The sequence below is a fragment of the Sinohyriopsis cumingii genome, chromosome 18 (genome assembly GCF_028554795.1).
Source record: "Sinohyriopsis cumingii isolate HCF-2022 chromosome 18, ASM2855479v2, whole genome shotgun sequence".
NCBI classification, from domain to species: Eukaryota; Metazoa; Mollusca; class Bivalvia; order Unionida; family Unionidae; genus Sinohyriopsis; species Sinohyriopsis cumingii.
In genome coordinates, this window is record NC_142978.1 from 40,714,242 (window position 1) to 40,733,936 (window position 19,695).

The window sequence follows — 19,695 nt, forward strand, 5'->3', positions numbered from 1 at the left end:
TCCCCATCCTCTGAACTTATAAAACTTTGTAGAAAATTGGCATTTGGGTCATGAGAGAAGTTTTTCATTATCGAGGGAAGAAGATCAAAGGTCACAGTTGCTGAAAGAAGAAAAATTGTTTCTGTTCAATAAATTTAGCATCCTGTCATCTTTAACAACCAAACTTTGTACATGGCTTGAACTTCAGTTAGGTTTGATGGAGTTTTGGCCCCTTTTTAGTTTCTAACTTTGCCCTTCATTTTCCACTTTATTACTTTTAAAGAACTTCATGGATTGAACATAGGTATATAACATTTTGATATTAACATTGTAGTCCAATCTTTGTTTTAATGTTCATGGCAACTTTTAAAAAGTTATATCCTTTATTTGGCTTACTACTTTTCATGGCTTATGATCTCATTTTTCAGCTGAAGATTTCTTTGAATTGTGTTTGGGGGGTTCATAGCAATTATCACTTTGCCATATAGGATTTGACCTTGGAACCAGAGGAAAACAAAATGTGAGAATCTGCATATTACATGGTGTGGAGTCTGACCGCAGTCTTGGCCTTGTGCGCTTGCCAGGAACTTATCTACTTCAGTCACCACCACCTCAAAAGTGCATTAGTGACCACACTCATGGTGAGTCAGTCTTGAGAAACATATTTTTAGGTTGAACAGCATTTTAACTGTTAGTATGTATATCGATATTTATAGAGAACAGGTTAAGCTCTGTGTTTGAGGTTTTGCATATAGCTTTATGAAGGATTTGTATCTAAATTTCAGCTTAATATATGAAATAGCATGTGCCTGCCTTTATTAAATCCTTATTAATCCTGATTTTTGTCTCCAGTTTAACATAGGTGAGATATAGAGATCAATTTTTTAATATGGGCATCAGCATGAAGTTTTTTCACTTAGCTTAATTTTTCTGACACTGTTGTTTACACAATCATGAAACTTTATGGTTTATTTATCTTAAAGGACCCTATTCAACACTGGAAAAAGTAGGGTACAGTGACCTACTTTTTGTGAGCTTGTGACTTTCTAGGTTTTTCAGTTCTGCCTCTGTGTTAGAGACATGACATACAATGGATTTATTATATGGAGTCTTTTAAACTCTGCTAGTCATAGACCAGAAGAACTTACATGATGGTCTATCATGGTTCTAAATGAAAATGGTACCTGTCATACATTTAAAAAGGCTGCCACTTATCTGTTCTGAAAATCTTCTTGTCTCATGGCTCTGAATGGATGATCATTATGACATTGCATTTTCACCAAAAGACTTCATATGATGAAAATAGTGGGAAGTTGACATCCATTATGTCCACCACAGCAGTTAATTTGAAAATCTTGTTATTACTGAAGAATATCAGAGATATTTTCAACACTCATCATTTAAAAGGAAGAAATGGTCTTATCATTAATTCCTGGAAATTCTTTTCACTCTGTAGAGCATTAGTCTCTTCAAGGGACTTTTGGTTACATTTTTTAATGAGAAAAAGCTTGAAGTTTAAGTCTGCATTCATGGTTTTGTTTATTGGTTCTAGGAATAAGCATGCATTTAAATTTCACTCCTGTTACACTTTTGAGTCCACCTTAAGGTTGGTAGGTGTGTTATATTGAAATACTGATAATTTTTCCAGGTGAAAAATTTGTATAACACAATACCTACCCATTACAAGTTACTTTACTCTTCATAAGTAAGTTTTGAGAGCTCTCTTGAATGTGATCACTGTGTCTTTGTGTCTAAGTTCAGTGGGCAATTCATTCCACATTGCTGGGCCCTGGTATGCAAAAGAATGCTGTCCATATGACTTTGTTTTCATGGTGGGAATAATGAGTACATGTATATGATTGTCAGAAGAGGAGTGTAAGTATCTTGCTGGTGTGTACACATGGGTGAGGTGAGATAGGTATGTTGGACTAGAGTCCAACAGTGAAACATAGCACAGAGAACAAATTTTATGTTTGATTCTGGATTGAATGGATAGCCAGTGTAGGGTACAGAGCAGCAGGGAGGTGTGCTCTGATCGTGGTACTCTAAGTATGCTCCAAGCAGCTGTGTTTTGGAGAGTACTGTCCAGAGTAACACCTAGGTTTCATACTGATTGTGTGAATTTAATGTTGGCATTGGTGATATTTATTATTTGAGGTAATGGATGTGAATGAGAAAGTCTTTGTGTTGTGATCAGAATGGCCTCAGTTTTATCATCATTCATCTGCAGCTTATTACATGTCATCCATGATTTCACATCAGAAATCCACCTCTCTACACCTTGGATGGTAGCATCAACTTCTGTTGGGTGGCTAGATTTGTATATTTGGGTGTCATAGCGTACAATTGGTGAGACACTGGATAATGATTTATGACACTTGAGAGTGAAACTGCTTAATCAATTATTTATAATTTACAACAGATTAGCTCCTGCACATCTTCAAGACTTGATTTGACTGAAATTTACAGAACAGGGGACCTACTCCATTTGATCGTTGAATGATCTTCAACTCCCAGTGTGCAGAACAATCTTATTTTGCAATTCATTTATACCTTTTACAATTCGAATATGGAACTTGTGACCCATTGAAGTGAGAAACAACCCTTCAATACATAATTTAAAAGCCTACTTGAATCGCGATAAAAAAACCGCTCCATGTTAGGACTACTCTGGTGATAGAATGTCACAGATCATGCATGCTAGGCTAGAACAAATTGCAATAATTTAAATTATGATTTATATATGAATCATGTATCTAATAAGTATTGTTCCTGCATTGAAATTGAAAATGCAGAACACTTTTTTCTATTTTGTTCCAAATATTCATTTCTTATTGATCAAATCCAATGCGCACTACCTTTCACACTTACTCGTGAAATAATATTATTTGGCAACCCTATGTTAACTGCAGAAAACTAAGCACAGATATTTCTAGCTGTGCACAATTATGTTAGGATGACTAAGAGATTTAATTAACAGGACTGAACTCAAACCATTTGAATTGCATTTAATTAGTTTTTATTCATTGTTATGCTTGGTATGCCAATGTATGCATATTTTCTGTAAAACCATTGGAACTGGCATGAAGATCTTTGATGTTATATTTTCTTTTGTGTTGGAGAGATAGTGCTAATAATCTTATAGGTTTCTTCTGAATCCCCCAAATCATATGTTTGTAATTGCATTTGACAAAAAATTCAAATAAATATGGTTCAGACTAAGCTTACATTATAGCTGATAATGTGAAAGATATCATACTGAGATTTGTGAGCCTTTTGATAAAAACAAAGTGCTGATACTGAAGCATACAATTTTCTTACCACACTATTGATATAATAGGCAGGGAAACTTTGACTGTGGTGCAGACACCTGGGCAAGATATTTATCAGAGAGGGCCAGTACCAGTAAACATAAAACACACTTGCTCAAGTACTATGATTCTATGGTCTTAAACTAAGTAATAAAAAAGAGCAAAAACCAGCAGCTTTTGTAAAATTCAACAATTTTTTTCTCCAAACATGAATAAAAATTTAAAAAGAACTTACATTAATGATTTAAATCCCAAATAGCCCTAAAAGATTTATCACAAATCCAAATTTATAAAGTTCCAACTGAATTCCAGTGGTATTCAAATTAAATTCCAGTATGGAATGTGTTGATGGTATAACGGTACCAATTGCGCAAGTTCAGGTGGGCGTTGCTTAAGGTGTAGGGAACATTGTATTTTGAAATAAATAACAAAACTAGCTGTGATTGGTGCATTATGTAAAAGTTGTAATTTATGTTAGGCTTAAAAAAAGTTGTGCCTCCTGGCAACATGTGAGATTATGTTAATTCCTATCTAGATGATATTTTGTATTTTTTATGATTTTTTTAAAATGTGGTACACATGTCTGAAACCATGTCTGTTGTGACTAGATAACTCTTACCGCTGTCTAGTTATTATCTCTCTTAAATGCAATGGAGTACCTGGTTTTGTCCTTGTCAAATTGACAATCTAACATTACTCTCTAGAAAAGTGTGTGACATGCATGCTAAAGTAGGATAGAAAATATATTTATTTCTCTAAACATTAGCATTAAGGTCTATGGAAAAACAATTGGTACCATGATACCTAAAGGGAAGAATAGCCTCGCTGTGTATCCATAGAAACGCATACATGTGGGCGGTATTTATGAACTTTACTAGTTTGATGTAGGAAAACAAATGGGTGCTGAACAGTTTTGGTCAAATATTGAAAGTCCTTTAAGAATAAAATGTATGCAATCTTCAGAAAATAGGACAAGTTGGCTTTGGATTGGAAGTTTCGATAACTATAGCTATGGCAGATATAGACTTGCATTGCCTGATGCCTTTATATCTTTGCTGTTAGCTCCTAGATTGGAATACATGCAACAAAATAAGATATGTAAACATAATATAGTTTATTTTGGCCAAATATTCACTATTTTACCTGTAAAAGATGAAAAATCATGTGTACAAAACAGCTATCTTGTTCTTGTAAGGCATGCCATAAACCAGGATAGAGAACACTCTAAGTAAACTTGTAGTAAACTTGTAGATAGATCAATTATACGATGTAGGATGTTCTGGTATGAGTAATTTTAGGTAATTTATTAAAGATATGGTATTCCTACCCACTTTGATTTGAATTGTCCTGCTCTAATTGTCCATTTGTGTACACTTTTCTGCCTTGAAATTGTTCATGCAGTTAGTTAAGTTCCCTTGCATTCCCTTTTGTTTAAGTAGCAGGGAATACCAACAAACAAGAGCAGTTTCTTTCAGTCAGCATTTTCCATTGACACTTGTATAAGCCCAGTTATAATCTACTATTCACTTTCAATTAATTCTATTTATTTCTGTCCATATGTTCTTGTGGAATTTCCATATTATGGCCGACATTACTGATGGATAACCTTTTTAGTCACACAGTGCTCATTCATTCCATTCAAATCCAGTGTTCTTGAAACTTTGCATCCTATCGCAAGAATCCAAATTGGCATCAGATCATGTCTGTATGGTTATGGAAGGCTCCACTCTACATGCCGGCATTGTAGAAAATATGAACTATGTGATATGAAAGAGCCGCGTCATCTTAGAAATTAAAATTACATGACTCTTGAGGTCTCCAGTCTCCACTAAATATAGAAGTGTAAATGTTAGGTTCTCACTTTATCAATAATGTATTTTTGGATAATTTAATTGCAATGAAGTTAATGCAGGTTGTTCATGAACTCGTATATATTACATGGATAATATGTTAGAGGTTACCACAACTTATGTATATCATTCAGTTATCTCCCTTACACCAGTCATAACATTTAAATAAAATAAAAACTCACATTTTCAGTGACTGGTTATGAAAATAAAGAGAAGATTTGTAAAGTATTATATTAGCCCTCAGTCTTGATGCAAATGTAAGTAGAAGCAATTCAATTAATTTCTCACAGTAAAGTGTACAAATTTAAAAACTGATAAAGTATGTTTTCTTTGGTCAAGGCAAGTTACAGCCTAACTGTTTAGCCCATTATTGTTAATTTCTTATGTAGAAGAAATATACATTATATGTATTTATATTATCTAAATTATTCACCCTTTTATATTAGATGGAAATGAACACCACTTCACCTGAAATTTGTATACCTGTAAGGGGTGTTATAGCACAGATGCCTTTGGGTTGTCCTTGGACCTATGGGACCCTACCCCATATATTTCTCCAAGGTAAGGTCATCAAACTTTCACTTCTCATTTTTGGCATTACTGATTTTGTCTCCTTTAATACCTTTAACATAAGCTACCTCTCCCTTTTAGATATACACTTTCCTCCTGTTTTTAACTCCATTTGATGCACTATACTTAGTATTTATATTTGGCATTTTTCTGTATTTTATTCCCCTAATTTCACCCCCACCCCCCAATCCAACATAACCACTTAGAGGCTGTGGTTTACTATTTTTGGTGACTCGTGACTGATTGGCTTACTGAATCAATTGTATTCACATTACAAAGGAGGGAAGCTTTCTATTTGTGTTACAAAGAGGATGGGTAGGTAGACCTTTGTGTGAGGACTGGTGGTTAATGACCACATGTATCTGCAGACAGGGCAAAGTGTTCAAAGCTTATACTTTATAATAAGATTGGGTCATGTCGACCTGTCTCTGGTGTTAAGTTCTGCATGTGCCAACCAAATATAAATTCCTTTCTTTTAGGTGAATTGTACATTTTGAAGTAGGACATGTACATACTATTTGGTACATTGACCTTTGACCTAGTTATTACATAATATGACATAATGTGATTTATCTATATCACCCATGTGAAGTTCAGTAAGTGCTGATATGAATAAGATACAACTCATAGTTAAAAGAATTCATTTTATTTAAAAAATGATTTTGCTTATGAAGCAAAAGTATGAAAACAAGAGTTCAAAACAGCTCAATGACATTTCTATACACATTCATATCAGACATAGCTTAGTACCTCACAAAATTGTTTTTCACAAGTGAGACTAAATAACATTTGTTACTTATACAGTCCTGAACTATTTTACAGATTATTGAAAAAATTAAGGTCTGCTATAGGTATAATGGTACCAATTGCACAAGTCCAGGTGGGCATGGCTTAAGGTGTAGGGAACATTGTATTTCGAAATAAACAACAAAACTAGCTGTGATTGGTGCATTATGTAAGAGTTGTAATTTCTGTTAGGCTTAACAAAAAGTTGTGCCTCCTGGCAACATGTGAGATTATGTTAATTCCTATCTAGATGATATTTTGTATTTTTTATGATTTTTTTTAAATGTGGTACACATTTCTGAAACTGTCTGTTGTGACTAGATAACTCTTAACCCTGTCAAGTTCCAGCAGAGTTATCTCTCTTAAATGCAATGGAGTACCTGGTTTTGTCCTTGTCAAATTGACAATCTAACATTGCTCTCTAGAAAAGTGTGTGACATGCATGCTAAAGTAGGATAGAAAATATATTTATTTCTCCAAACATTAGCATTAAGGTCTATGGAAAAACAATTGATACCGTGATACCTGATGTGTCTTTGTTCTTGAATGTGGTAATGTGCCAATGGCCAGAAGAGTGATGATGTGACAACAGTTATTTAATATATCACAATAATATAATTCAAAAATGTTCCTGTCTGATATCACTATAATTCCAAATTAATGTTCCAGTCAAAGAATATCATAGATGAGCACTTTCTAATTCCAGAAATAAATCCACTGAAATTAAAAACTGAACACAACAACAAGACTGATTCTGCTTCAGATGCTAAGCCAAGAATGAATTCCTAATGTAAACAAAATTATATAAAAACTAAGACACAAAAGTGGAATCAGGATGAAGGTCAAAAGTTCATTTCTAGAAAATTCTAAGTTGTCAACAAGATATAATTGGTTGCTAAATTTATAATAAAGAATGTGGCAAACATGTTGACCAATGTCTTAGACCTCAATTAATATAAACATGTTTTCATTAATAATAATTGGATTACCTAATCCACAATCATAGAAAAAAATAGCTATGTATCATGTTATCCACAAAACAAATGTTACTTACTGGTTTTCAGGTAAAACATAGACTTGAGTTTGGACAAGGTCAAGTCCAAAATACAATAATACATAACATATAATCATGGAGAAAAAATTAACAAACAATATGAATTAATTATACAAAACACAACTGACAAGAAAAGATTTAGTGAACATGAGAAGTATGCTATGTTAAATCATAGGATGATTCATAGTCTTAGAAAGAATACATATTAACACATTCACATATGCTAGTAGGGGCGCTGAGTGGCCGAGTGGTCTAGTACAGTGCTCTCCATTACAGATCACTGCTATCTCACCTCTGTCTGCATGGGTTTGAATCTCGGATTCAGCCAATGTGGGTATGTGAGAAAGCTTGCCAGTATCCTCTCGTGGGTCGTTGGTTCTTTCCGTGGTTTTCCCTGGGTTCTTCATCCACCATTAATACTGGCCACCATGTATAGCATATTGTGTGCTGAAAAATGGAATTAAACCCTAGAACAACAACAATTACAACATAAGAGCTAAGTGTGATATGTGTTTTATTTATTTTTTTAAAAAAATCTGAAAGTTGGATTTGGTTCAGATATGTTTCTATCACATTTCATTTGCTCATGGTAGTGACATGAAAAGTGTTAAGCATGTGATTAAAGGATCATAAATATAATTATGTTTGTAAAATTCACCTTTAATTTGTGACAGTTACAACTGTTTTTTTTTAAATACAGTATCATTAAAGTTATGACAAGATTCCTGAGGAAGTTCCATGCATTATTTACTGACAGAAACCTCTGACATACCAGTACAGTGAAAAAGTATCATGGTACATACCACCCAGAAAAATACCAATTCCAAGACAAAATTCCTACAAGACAGACACCCCAAAACTGAGCTAGGACAAAAGCCATAATGTATAATCATGGAGGAAAGAAACCTAACAAACAGTACAAATTAAATAATATACAAAACACACCAAGCAAGAAAATATTTAGTGAACATGAGAAGTACGCTATGTTAAATTGTAGGATGATTCATAGTCTTAGAAAGAATACATATTAACACATTCACATATGCTAGTAGGGACTCTGAGTGGCCGAGTGGTCTACAGCGCTCTCCATTACAGATCACTGCTATCTCACCTCTGTCTGCATGGGTTTGAGTCTTGGATTAAGCCAATGTGGGTATGTGAGAAAGCTTGCCAGTAGCTTCTCGTGGGTCGGTGGTTCTTTCCAGGGTTTTCCCTGGGTTCTTCATCCACCATTAATATTGGCCACCATGTATAGCCTATTGTGTGCTGAAAAATGGCGTTAAACCCTAGAACAACAACAACAATGTAAGCTAGTAAACAACTCAGTGTGACCTGTTTTATTTATTTTTAAAAAAATTTGAAATATGAAAGTTGGATTTGGATCAAATATGTTTCTATCACATTTCATTTGCTCATGGTGGTGACATGAAAAGTGTCAAGCATGTGATTAAAGGATCATAAATATAATTACATTTGTAAAATTCACCTTTAATTTGTGACGGTTACAACTGTTTTTTTAAAAACAATATTTTTACACAATATTATGTCATGAATAATGAAAACACTGTTAATACAGTATCATTAAAGTTATGACAAGATTCCTGAGGAAGTTCCATGCATTATTTACTGACAGAAACCTGACATACCAGTACAGTAAAAGAGTACCATGGTACATATCACCCAGAAAAATAACAATTCCAATGCAAAATTCCCACAAGACAGACATGCCCTAACTGGGGTAAGACAGATGAGCCCTAGGACAAAAGCTACTCAGGGAGAGGAAAGGACAAAAGGCCCTTGATCTTTCCTATTTACAGTATTATGCGTTTTCATTTTTCATTTTTACAGAACTGTATATGTATTTGATTTAGATTTTATTTATATATGTATTGTAACTATAGTTACTATGATGTACAAAGGTCTTCTTAGCACTATTTAGTTTTATAGTATTTAATATAATGTGTATCTTTCTAAATGACTATGAAATATTTGAATACAAGTATTTTATATAGCTTTTCTTTTGTTACAATACAAGCATATTTCCATAAATATCAAATAAATCAAATTTATTGAACCCTATTTTTCATCTCACACTAGGCTACAAATTATCACACAGAATAAGCCAACATGCCCATACTATAAGCACATTTGTAAAATAATTTTTATATTCAGTTAAACCCACAAAATCCTATGAATGCTACTTTGCTATTGACAGGTGTTATTGGAACAAAAACATTCGCACATAATACCTTTTGTTACTTTCACATTTAATTGCAGTTCATCATTGTTGATTGTGCAGTTCTGCTTCATTGCACCTTTTCTGGCATGAAATCAAGTAAGCACTCCTTCTTGGATGACTGTATTTGTATACATGTTAACTGTTTAAATAAGAAAAAGTGTAGAATTATCTACCTAAAAATATCAAAAATACAATAAAAGATTCTATTTTAACAGTTAATATCAAGTGTATACAGTAAACAGTATATTTTAACAGTTGTATTACTTTTTAAAAAAATATAAATATTTTTATTTTAATCAAATGCTTAGAATGATTGCATACTAAAATTGCTGCAATTCATAGCAAATAATTAAAAAAATGAAAATGATAATAATTTGTTTTTATTTCATACCTATTTCATAAGCTTTTGTCCTCTTCCTGAGTGGCATTTTTTCTAAGGAACTTTTGTCATACCTCTGTCAGGGGACATCTGTTAAAATAGAGTTTACTATGTACTCCCTACCCCACAAGTACCAAGGTACACTGGTAATACTGCAAATCTCTAGCCCCTTGTATGTTTAATAGAACAGCCATTATTATTTTATGCCAGTAGAATGATGTTTCAAATATTTTATAGATTTTGTCTCACCAGTGAAACATAGGCAAACAAGGGGATCAATGTGTCAATGGCAAATCTGTATATGGGCTAATTACAAAAGTCAAATGTAGAAAGTTTTCATTCCAATAATGATGTTTTTTGTTTGCAAACATATATGTCTGATGGCACTTTAAATTTAATGTCATTTCAAATCAGCTGATGTTCAGATTACCCAAATTTTGTCTCAGTTGTCACATACAATTTGTTTCAGTTCAAATCACAAAGATTGGGACAATTCATAATACATACATTTTTATCTTCAGTTCAGATCACCTTAATTTTATTTAAATTCATTCAACTTAATTTTGGTTTCAGTTCAGATCAAATAAATTTTGTTTCAGTTCAGATCACCAAAATTTTGCATCAGTTCAGAGAAACTAATTTTGTATCAGTTCAGAGAGACTGCTCCAGTTTGTTTGGTTAGACTATCTGCCTTGGATGCTTGAGGTCGTGGGTTAGAACCCCAGCTGAGATATACCAAAGACTTATAAAAGGGGTACTAACAGCTCCATAACTAGGTGCTCAGCACTATCTTCTCTATCATTAAGAGGTTAGTGTTAGGAATTTTTGACCTGGTGTCAGGATAATGTCACAGGGTGGGACATGATGCTACATGTCTGTGGCATGATGCCCCAGTGCTAGACATCACTACAAACTTTAAAACTGTAGACATCACAGTGATATGACTGAAAAATTGTTAAAGTTATGTTAAAAGTCAAATTCACACACACAAAGACACTCAAAACCTAATTTTGTATCAGTTCAGAGAACCTGTAATTAACCTTCAGAAGGAAAGAAAAAGAAAGAAAAAACTTGTGCAGATGAAAGATTACAATTAGTGGATTGTAAAACAGTGGAGCACCATCCATCCATTTCTCTAACTTGGTCAGATATGACAAAATGCAAAAGATAAATTTTGTTATAACTGTCTTTGCAGCAAGTATATGCCTTTGTTTTCAGTCTTGTGCATTTAAAGTAGTCATATGCATTTAAAGTTATCATATGCATCTAAAGTAGTCTTTTAAAGTAGTCATATGTGGTTAATGTTGTCATATGCATTGAAAGTAGTCATATTCATTGAATTGTTTAAAGTAGTCATATGCATTTAAAGTAGTCATTTGCATTGTAGTAGTCTTAAAGTAGTCATATGCATTTAAAGTAGTCATATGCATTAAAATAGTCATTTAAAGTAGTCATATGCATTTAAAGTAGTCATATGCATTGTAGTAGTCTTGAAGTAGTCATATGCATTTAAAGTAGTCTTATGGATTGTAGTAGTCTTAAAGTAGTCATATGCATTTAAAGTAGTCATATGCAAGTATTCCTGTCTTTAAAGTAGTCATATGCAAGTAGTCACATGCATTTAAAGTAGTCATATGCATCTAAAGTAGTAGTTTAAAGTAGTCACATGCATTTAAAGTAGTCTTTTAAAGTTGTCATGCCTTTAAAGTAGTTATATGCAAGTAGTCATTCCTTTAAAGTAGTCATATGCAAGTAGTCATGCCTTTAAAATAGTCATATGCAAGCAGTCATATGCATTTACAGTAGTCATATTCATCTCAAGTAGTATTTTAAAGTAGTCATGCCTTTCAAGTAGTTACGTGCCTTTAAAGTAGTTTTTTGTCCAATTAATCATTTTGTCTTGATCCAATAGTAAATTTCATGACAGTAACATGTATATGTTTTGCATATTCTGATAATAACATGTATGTACTTCTACAAGGGCAACCACCAGTGTATTTGCATATTTATAAACAATTTCTTTAAACTGAGAAGCATTTTTGGGGCAATTATATAAAAAAAGCTAAATTTTAAGCATTTAGTCCAGGCTTTAAGTGTCTGTTGCTCCTGTGTTAAACACATTCTTTGTTTTCAGGTTACACATTTAATTAATATAAACTATGCCATAAATTGACGTTTCTGATGTTTGTACATGTCCAAAATGATAGTACTTTATTAGTGTGTGAACACTCACTCTGATATAATTTGATACACTTTCCAAAAGTCTTGATATTAAGCTTTTTGATTTTATCCAGAAAGTCATCGTAAATCTCTCCCTAATTAAGACTCAATCTGCATTGGTAAGTTTGTGTTTTGAAAAACAGAGAAAAGCAGTTTAGACTTCCCAATTAAATATTTTTGGTTACATTTTTTAATGTCTATAATATTTAGCTAACATCTTGCACAAATATCTTGAATAAAATCACTTAATTTGTAAAAATACCTTTTGTGTTAGAGTGTTTGATCTTGTGTCTGTTTAGCAAGTCACCTTCCTGCAATTAGAAAAACACAATACCTGTCTAATTCTTAGCTTGGGGTACTCAGGAAAAGGGTGTCAGTGACATCTGCATATTTGCCCTAAGGTATTTAAATAAGCACTCAAAATAGATGTAATTAACATTATTTGGCACCACTAATACTCAATTCAGTGCCATACCTATGTTTTGTTTAATAATTAGCCTTGCAATATATAAAGAGTTTACATCTTGACTGTACCAAACAGTTGGTGAAGTGACAAGCATTTGGGAAGAGATATTCATCATTGGCTTTACATTGAAAGGAAAAGCTACAGGTAGGTGTTTTGAGATTAGTTTTTACTGCTTTAAGGGGTGGATGAAATATCATGAAATTTCATAAAATAACATTAAGTATAAAAATGGTGAGATATTGATCCAGCTTGGAAAGAATGGAACTATTATGCTAAAATTAGGTTGCCATAATTTATACTTCTTTTTGATTGTATTGATGAAAATACTTACTTGCCAGTGCATCATACAACTATGAGTGTAGAGTCAAATGACTTTATCTATGCATCACTTATGTATGTCACTGTGACCAACATTTAATACATAATTGATTTGAAGCTGTGATTTCTCATGGTCATTTTATAGGGTTATCTACTTGTGTAAATACATTTGTCACCATCCTAAATCCAAAAATTAATTCCTCACTTGTCAAAATTTTGAAATGGGGCTAGCAATACAGATTCAGTTAACAAAGTTCATGACTGCCATATTTTGTTAATGGGTTTAAAATTTATTTTTCCTTTATTTGATATTAATTTTGTGGAGTGTTTCAATGTTTTCAAGGAAGTGACTGTTGAAAAAAACACGTCTAAGTACATGTCACCATTGCCATTTTAAGAGAAATACAATAATGTCCACATTATTATTATATAAATCATGGGCTGTCTCCGAAACCATTAAGGCAAACCATTTATTTTAGCATGTATATGCAGTATTTATACTTAATAAATATTTCTTGAGAATGAGATATTTGTTCCATAACATTAACCACCTTCATTAAAATCACTTGTTTGGAAATAAACAAAATGGCCAGTGACCTCATACAATTAAGACACAATACATTCAAATTTCTTAGCTTGGTTTTTCTGTATAATATGCTCCACGGTGTTTAGATATGCTGTGAAGAAAAGATGTAATTGATTTCATATGGCACCCCTAACACTCAGTTCAATGCCAAATATTGAAATAACCTTCAGTGTGTTGATATTTCTCTAGCAGACAATATCCTCACTATATGTTTAATAATTAGACAAGATATAGGTCAGGTTTGCTTCTAGCTGTATCTACCAATAGGATTATTATTGGTGAAGGGTGTGCAATCTTAAAGCCCAGATATACTTAGTATTGTCATTTAAAAGAAATTTTCACCATCAGCTTCTTACTGAAAGAAGAGTTATAGCTGACTGTATTTTAGATGTGCAGCGGAAAACAGTAAAATAGCGATTCAACTAGAACTTTTTTTTAAATTTGGGATTTTGGTGAGTATGTCATACAACTGTGTACAGTCATGTGACTGTATCTATGGATCCATTATTTTTGAGTCCATCATCACATTTTTAAAGTAGGCCATGCCTGGTCAGTTTCATGAACATTCTTGTGAATAGTATGTTTTCTATATGACACCATTCCAAAACATGTTACTGTGACCTATGTTGCAGTTCTTCACTATCTTGAAAGTTTGATTATAATTTTAGAATTGAATTTTTATGCACTTGTCTTTTAATCACATTGAGTATGTCATGACATAATACTCTGACAAATAAAAAAACATTTTGTTTGTAACATCCCATTCACCTGCTTCTAGTAAATTGCAAACATTTCATTACTTCATTTCATTTCAACTTGGTAGCAATGCTGTCAGCAAACTTCTACAATGCTAAACCAATATTAAAATGTTTATACAAAAATTATTACCAAGCAGTCATTGGTCTTGATCCAGTGTTATCTGTTGTTGTTGTAGGGTTTAACGCCATTTTTCAGCACACAATAGGCTATACATGGTGGCCAATATTAATGGTGGAGGAAGAAACCCGGAAAGAACCACTGACCCACGAGAAGCTACTGGCAAGCTTTCTCACATACCCACATTGGCTGAGACTCAAATTGACGCAGACAGGTGAGATGGCAGTGATCCATATTGGAGAGCACTTTAGACCACTCGGCCACTCTGGGTCACCAATGTTATCTGTACAGGCAAGCTAAGTGTATAAACTGCATGTCATAGAATTTGCTTCTTTTTTATGCTGTATAAATATCATTGACAAATAGCATTATTTAAAACATCACTGGAAACATTTGGCATGTAATCTGTATCTGAACTAAACTGATCATGGTTTCTTGTTTATTTAGGTTGGTGGTGTGTAGATTGCAGAGTACAATGGATTTATTTGCAATGAACCAGGAATATTTCAGTAACAAATTCCGCCCTCCCATCTGGATACCGAGGCTTCAGCCGGTAAGTGACCCATAGTTTCTGCTCAAAAGATTCATGTATCAATCCAGGTCCTTAATTCACCTACCACTTGCAGCACACCATCATGATTTTGATACTGTACTTAATTTCAAAGAAGCTTGTTAGTTCTGGATGGATGGTTGAGTTATAAAATCCCCTATGTAAAAATTGAAAGATGGGACACAATTCCCGCAGATTTTTTAATTTTTAACTTTTTTAAACCACCACAAATATATTGGCCTGATTTAAAACAGGATAGTGAAAAAAAAAGAAATCAGAAAATTATCAATATTCAATTTATTATGAAATTTTATTTTGTACAGTAAAATTATAGCTTAGATGGAGACTTGTTGACATTTGAAGAATGTTACTGCATAAGAATTATGGTAAATTATTGCATTTGGTCTTTGTGCAGATGTTGGTCAGGTAATTGATGTCAGACACTTTGGCCTCTTGTTCCTTTTTGCATTAACATGTGTTACCCAAATTTAATGATGATTAACTGCTGTATAGACTTATTATTGCCCTACATGTTGCATGAATATTTTGTTAAAATTGTTGCACCAGACGTCTGTAATCAGTGCTCAAAGATTTTTTTTACACTATAACTCCACAAACCAGTGCTACTGTTAAGCACTTCTGTCTAGTACAGGTTCCTTGCTTCCTAACATGCCTTAAAATCTTACTGGGTTACAAAAGTATTATGAAAGCAAGTTATTAATGTGTATACTATTTACCATACGGTCCTCAATTATGATTACATATGGCAAACAAAATAGAAATCTGGGCAGCAAGTCATAAATTCATTGCTTAAACTTACAGAAAGGATGTCAAATACAAACATTATTTTATTACAAAGCAAGCCAAGCCCGGAAACTGTCATTTTGTATTCTTGTAAGTGTGTAGATTTTTTTTTAATGATGTCGGCTGACATAAGGAAGCCAACTTTGGTTCCTCTGGACTCTTTTAAATTTGCCTATTTTAAAAAAAAGTTTTACAAAGTCATCCAACATAGGGAAGACTATATTGATTCCTTTTTACCTGTATTAACGGGAATTTTGAAAATAAATTGAAACAATGGAACAGTGCTGAGAGTGACACAATCTAGTGTGTCATGCATGCATATTGATATACGGTTGAACAGTAAATTAGTTTCCAATAGTTTTATCTAAATGTTCCCTATCCAATAGTTTATACTGTTTTATTTTTTGACAACAAGAAGCATGTACTTTGTCTTGCACATCATTTCTTGTTGGCATCCTGTATTGGTGGGAATTCGTAGCTAAGAAGAAGTAATAGCATTGTATACATCTACTTTGAGTTATTAAATTATTATTTCTTCTTTACACTTGATCATTTTTTAAATTCTTTTTGTGCAAGTATAACTGCTTTTAATCATGTAATGCAAATCTGATGTAGAAAGAGAACTGTTATGGCCAGTGTCCTTTAAGCATTTGCAATTGTTTTCTATTATCTATTATAACCATTTTTCAAACCACTAACTATATCAGGGTTTTGGTGTTAAAATTGTTGTCTTTATCATCACACACCATGTTGTGGCAGGTCAAGATAAGGACAATACATTTTTGATTTTCATCATCACATTTGTAGCTTTCTCAGGTATATTAGACTTTTTGGACAAGCCTGATTAACTTAGATTACAAAATGGACCCAATCTGACATTAGAGAAGTCTGTGGCATTGGGCTATTGGAATTTTTGGTCACTGATAAAATAATCTGATGGCATTATTGTGTCTTGTGTAAAGCAGTTGGAACATAACACTAAACAGGCTTCATAACATTTTAATCCAGGGTTCAATACCCAGTTCCAGAATATATTACCTAGCTGGTGAGATCCCTTTATTTTTGTATTATCCACTCCATGACCATATCTAGCTATCAATGGCAGCATGCCGCAACGATGGCACACATCAACATTAAATATGGTTTTCCTTTTGTTAACTAAAAGATTATATTTTGTTTCAGCCAATGCCGCTACTTTTTTTCCGGATTGAAGAGGAGATCAGGAACAGCATGAGGCTGATAAGGAACATCAGTGGAACAATCCAAATATGCACCCAGCTTCACTCCCTTCTTGAAGCTGTCATAATGGCCAGGAACTATCAGGAGAATGAGGATGTTATTATTTCTCTTCCTCAGAAGGTATGAAGAACAGAGGGGAAGTATTTTTTGTATAAAGTATTGGCAATATATAGTGACCCCCTGAGCCATTATTATTGCTTGATTTTGTACTTTAGATAATAACCATTGGTAAAATGTAAATTGATTGGATTATTGCTTTTGTCATAATTGCAACAAAATCATTGTATGAGTTGTCACCCAACAAGTAGAGCACAGTCAAGGAGTTACAATAGTTTTAGTTTTTTGCCATCCTCCACACTAATTATTTTCTCACTAATTCAAAAAGAATAAATTTACTTTAATTCCAACAAGATTGTTCTTATTGACATCATTCTTGAGGGTCATCAGTTACATGTATAGTACAGTCTTGAAATTTGTCTGTTTCTAACTAGGAAGCAATGGGAGATAGATATCCTGAGACAATTTTATTATCACAATCCTGTAACAGTTGTCACATGGATAGGAAAAAGTATTTACCATGTTAGCCCATGCATCTGTTGTCTACCCATTGTTCCATCTCTTTCTGTCCAAGGTCAACTTTTTGGGTGAAATTTTTGTGTGTATTTTGAGCAGTTGGCCTTTTGGATTTGACACCACTATTTACTGCTGCTGTCACCTATCATCATTTTTTGTGGGGGACCAATTTTCATCATTTTTATTGTTGCCCCGAACCACTAATTTAAATCCCCAAGAAAAAGCGATCCAAGTAGGATGATGATTCCCCCCCCCCTCCATTTTCTTTCAATGTTATATTCATAGAGATTAACACAGCTACTAGTGTTTGAAAAATCGGTCAATACTGTATTTCTTGAAACACTATTATTAATGCAACACTATGTATATACACTAATTACAGCAGAGTAGTAAAGCTCACACTTCACATTTTTTTGATAAATCAAGGTCAATACTGTAATCTTGTAATTAAATATTAGCTTTTACATGTGTAATTAACCTTTTGAGGCAAGAATTTAAAATCATTTTATATTGTTTCAGTGCACATGCGGGAGGTCGTGGGTTCGCTCCCCGGCTGAGTCATACCAAAGACTTGCAAAAATGGTACTAACAGCTGCCTCACTTGGTGGTGCTCAGTATTAAGAGATTAGTTTTAGGATTGGTCGGCCTGGTGTCAGGATAATGTGACTGGGTGGGACATCTTATCGGATGTCTGAGGCATGATGATACAGAGCTAGACATCACTATAAACTGTTACACTGCAGATATCGTAGTGATATGACTGAAAGATTGATAAAAAATCAAAATCACAAAACATATTTTTGGACAAAGCTGCTGTATCAACATCGTGTCAGTCAAGTCACTCACAAATGCTTCTCATGTAAATAATCCCCAAATTGATGAATTAAACAAGTCCAGCTTTCTCAAAATAACTGATAATATGGTCCGATCTTTCACTCAATGTTGCGTGCGCTGCAGTTATCCATTCAGCATGAATTGGCTTGATTAATGAGGTTGCAAGGTTTACTATTACTGTGCACTGATCGTCACCGATAACATCTTTTTCCGTAATGGCGTACATGATTCGTTTAGCATACCACTCATGGAAGGGTGACTTTAATTCTTTGTGCTCTTTATTTACTGTCAAGTCTAGTGGTTGAGGTAACAGGCAGGCACAAACATTAGCTGTCTGGTAAGAAAGCTCCTGTGCCATGTTCACAGCTTCTGACAGGTTAGGAAGTCCAAGAACCAAGTGGGGTCTAAGTCGAATTTGATTGTGCTCATACAGGTGGTAGTATTGTTTTAAACATTAAAGTGACCACCATTAGCATTGTCATAGTTTTATTCTTTTTTATTTTAGGTATTTGTAGAGGTTCTACTATTATGCAAACTTTGACTTACATAACCACCATTTTAAGTACCCATGAAAATGCCTTCGTTTACAAAACCACGAATATTGAGCCCAATGAAAATAAACGATACTACATCTTGTCACGGGGCATACAGTAGTGTACTGCAATGATGTTGAAAGATCAAGGTCACATTGGTCTGTTTTTAGGTATTAGACTTTAAACGCATTGACCAGTATACAGTGAAAGCATGTAGACTATATATACTTTAATCAACATTATCCCTAATTAATTCCCACCTAATTAAAGTGCTTGAAAATTTATGTCCATGAAAAGTATTTGAATTTTTTGATGAAATGTGTTTGTTTGTATTAAGGATGAAGGGAGATGTATTGCTGTTTTTATTCCAGGCGATGGAGGGGTTTCTGGGCAGTGACACAGTAACGAAAGACCATGAGTTGTTGAGGCTCTGCAGATGTTGTTACTTGAAGGTCCTAACGGGGCTGCAAGACATGCATTTATATGGACCTGATTGGACCAGTAGACAGGTCACCAGGTTAGTTATCA

The 19,695-nt window shown here is 33.6% G+C and overlaps 1 pseudogene; it reads left to right on the top strand.

Moving 5' to 3' along the window:
• The window catches only part of LOC149776467 (CCR4-NOT transcription complex subunit 1-like), a 64,281-nt pseudogene that overhangs the window by 35,815 nt on the left and 8,771 nt on the right, over nucleotides 1-19,695 (top strand).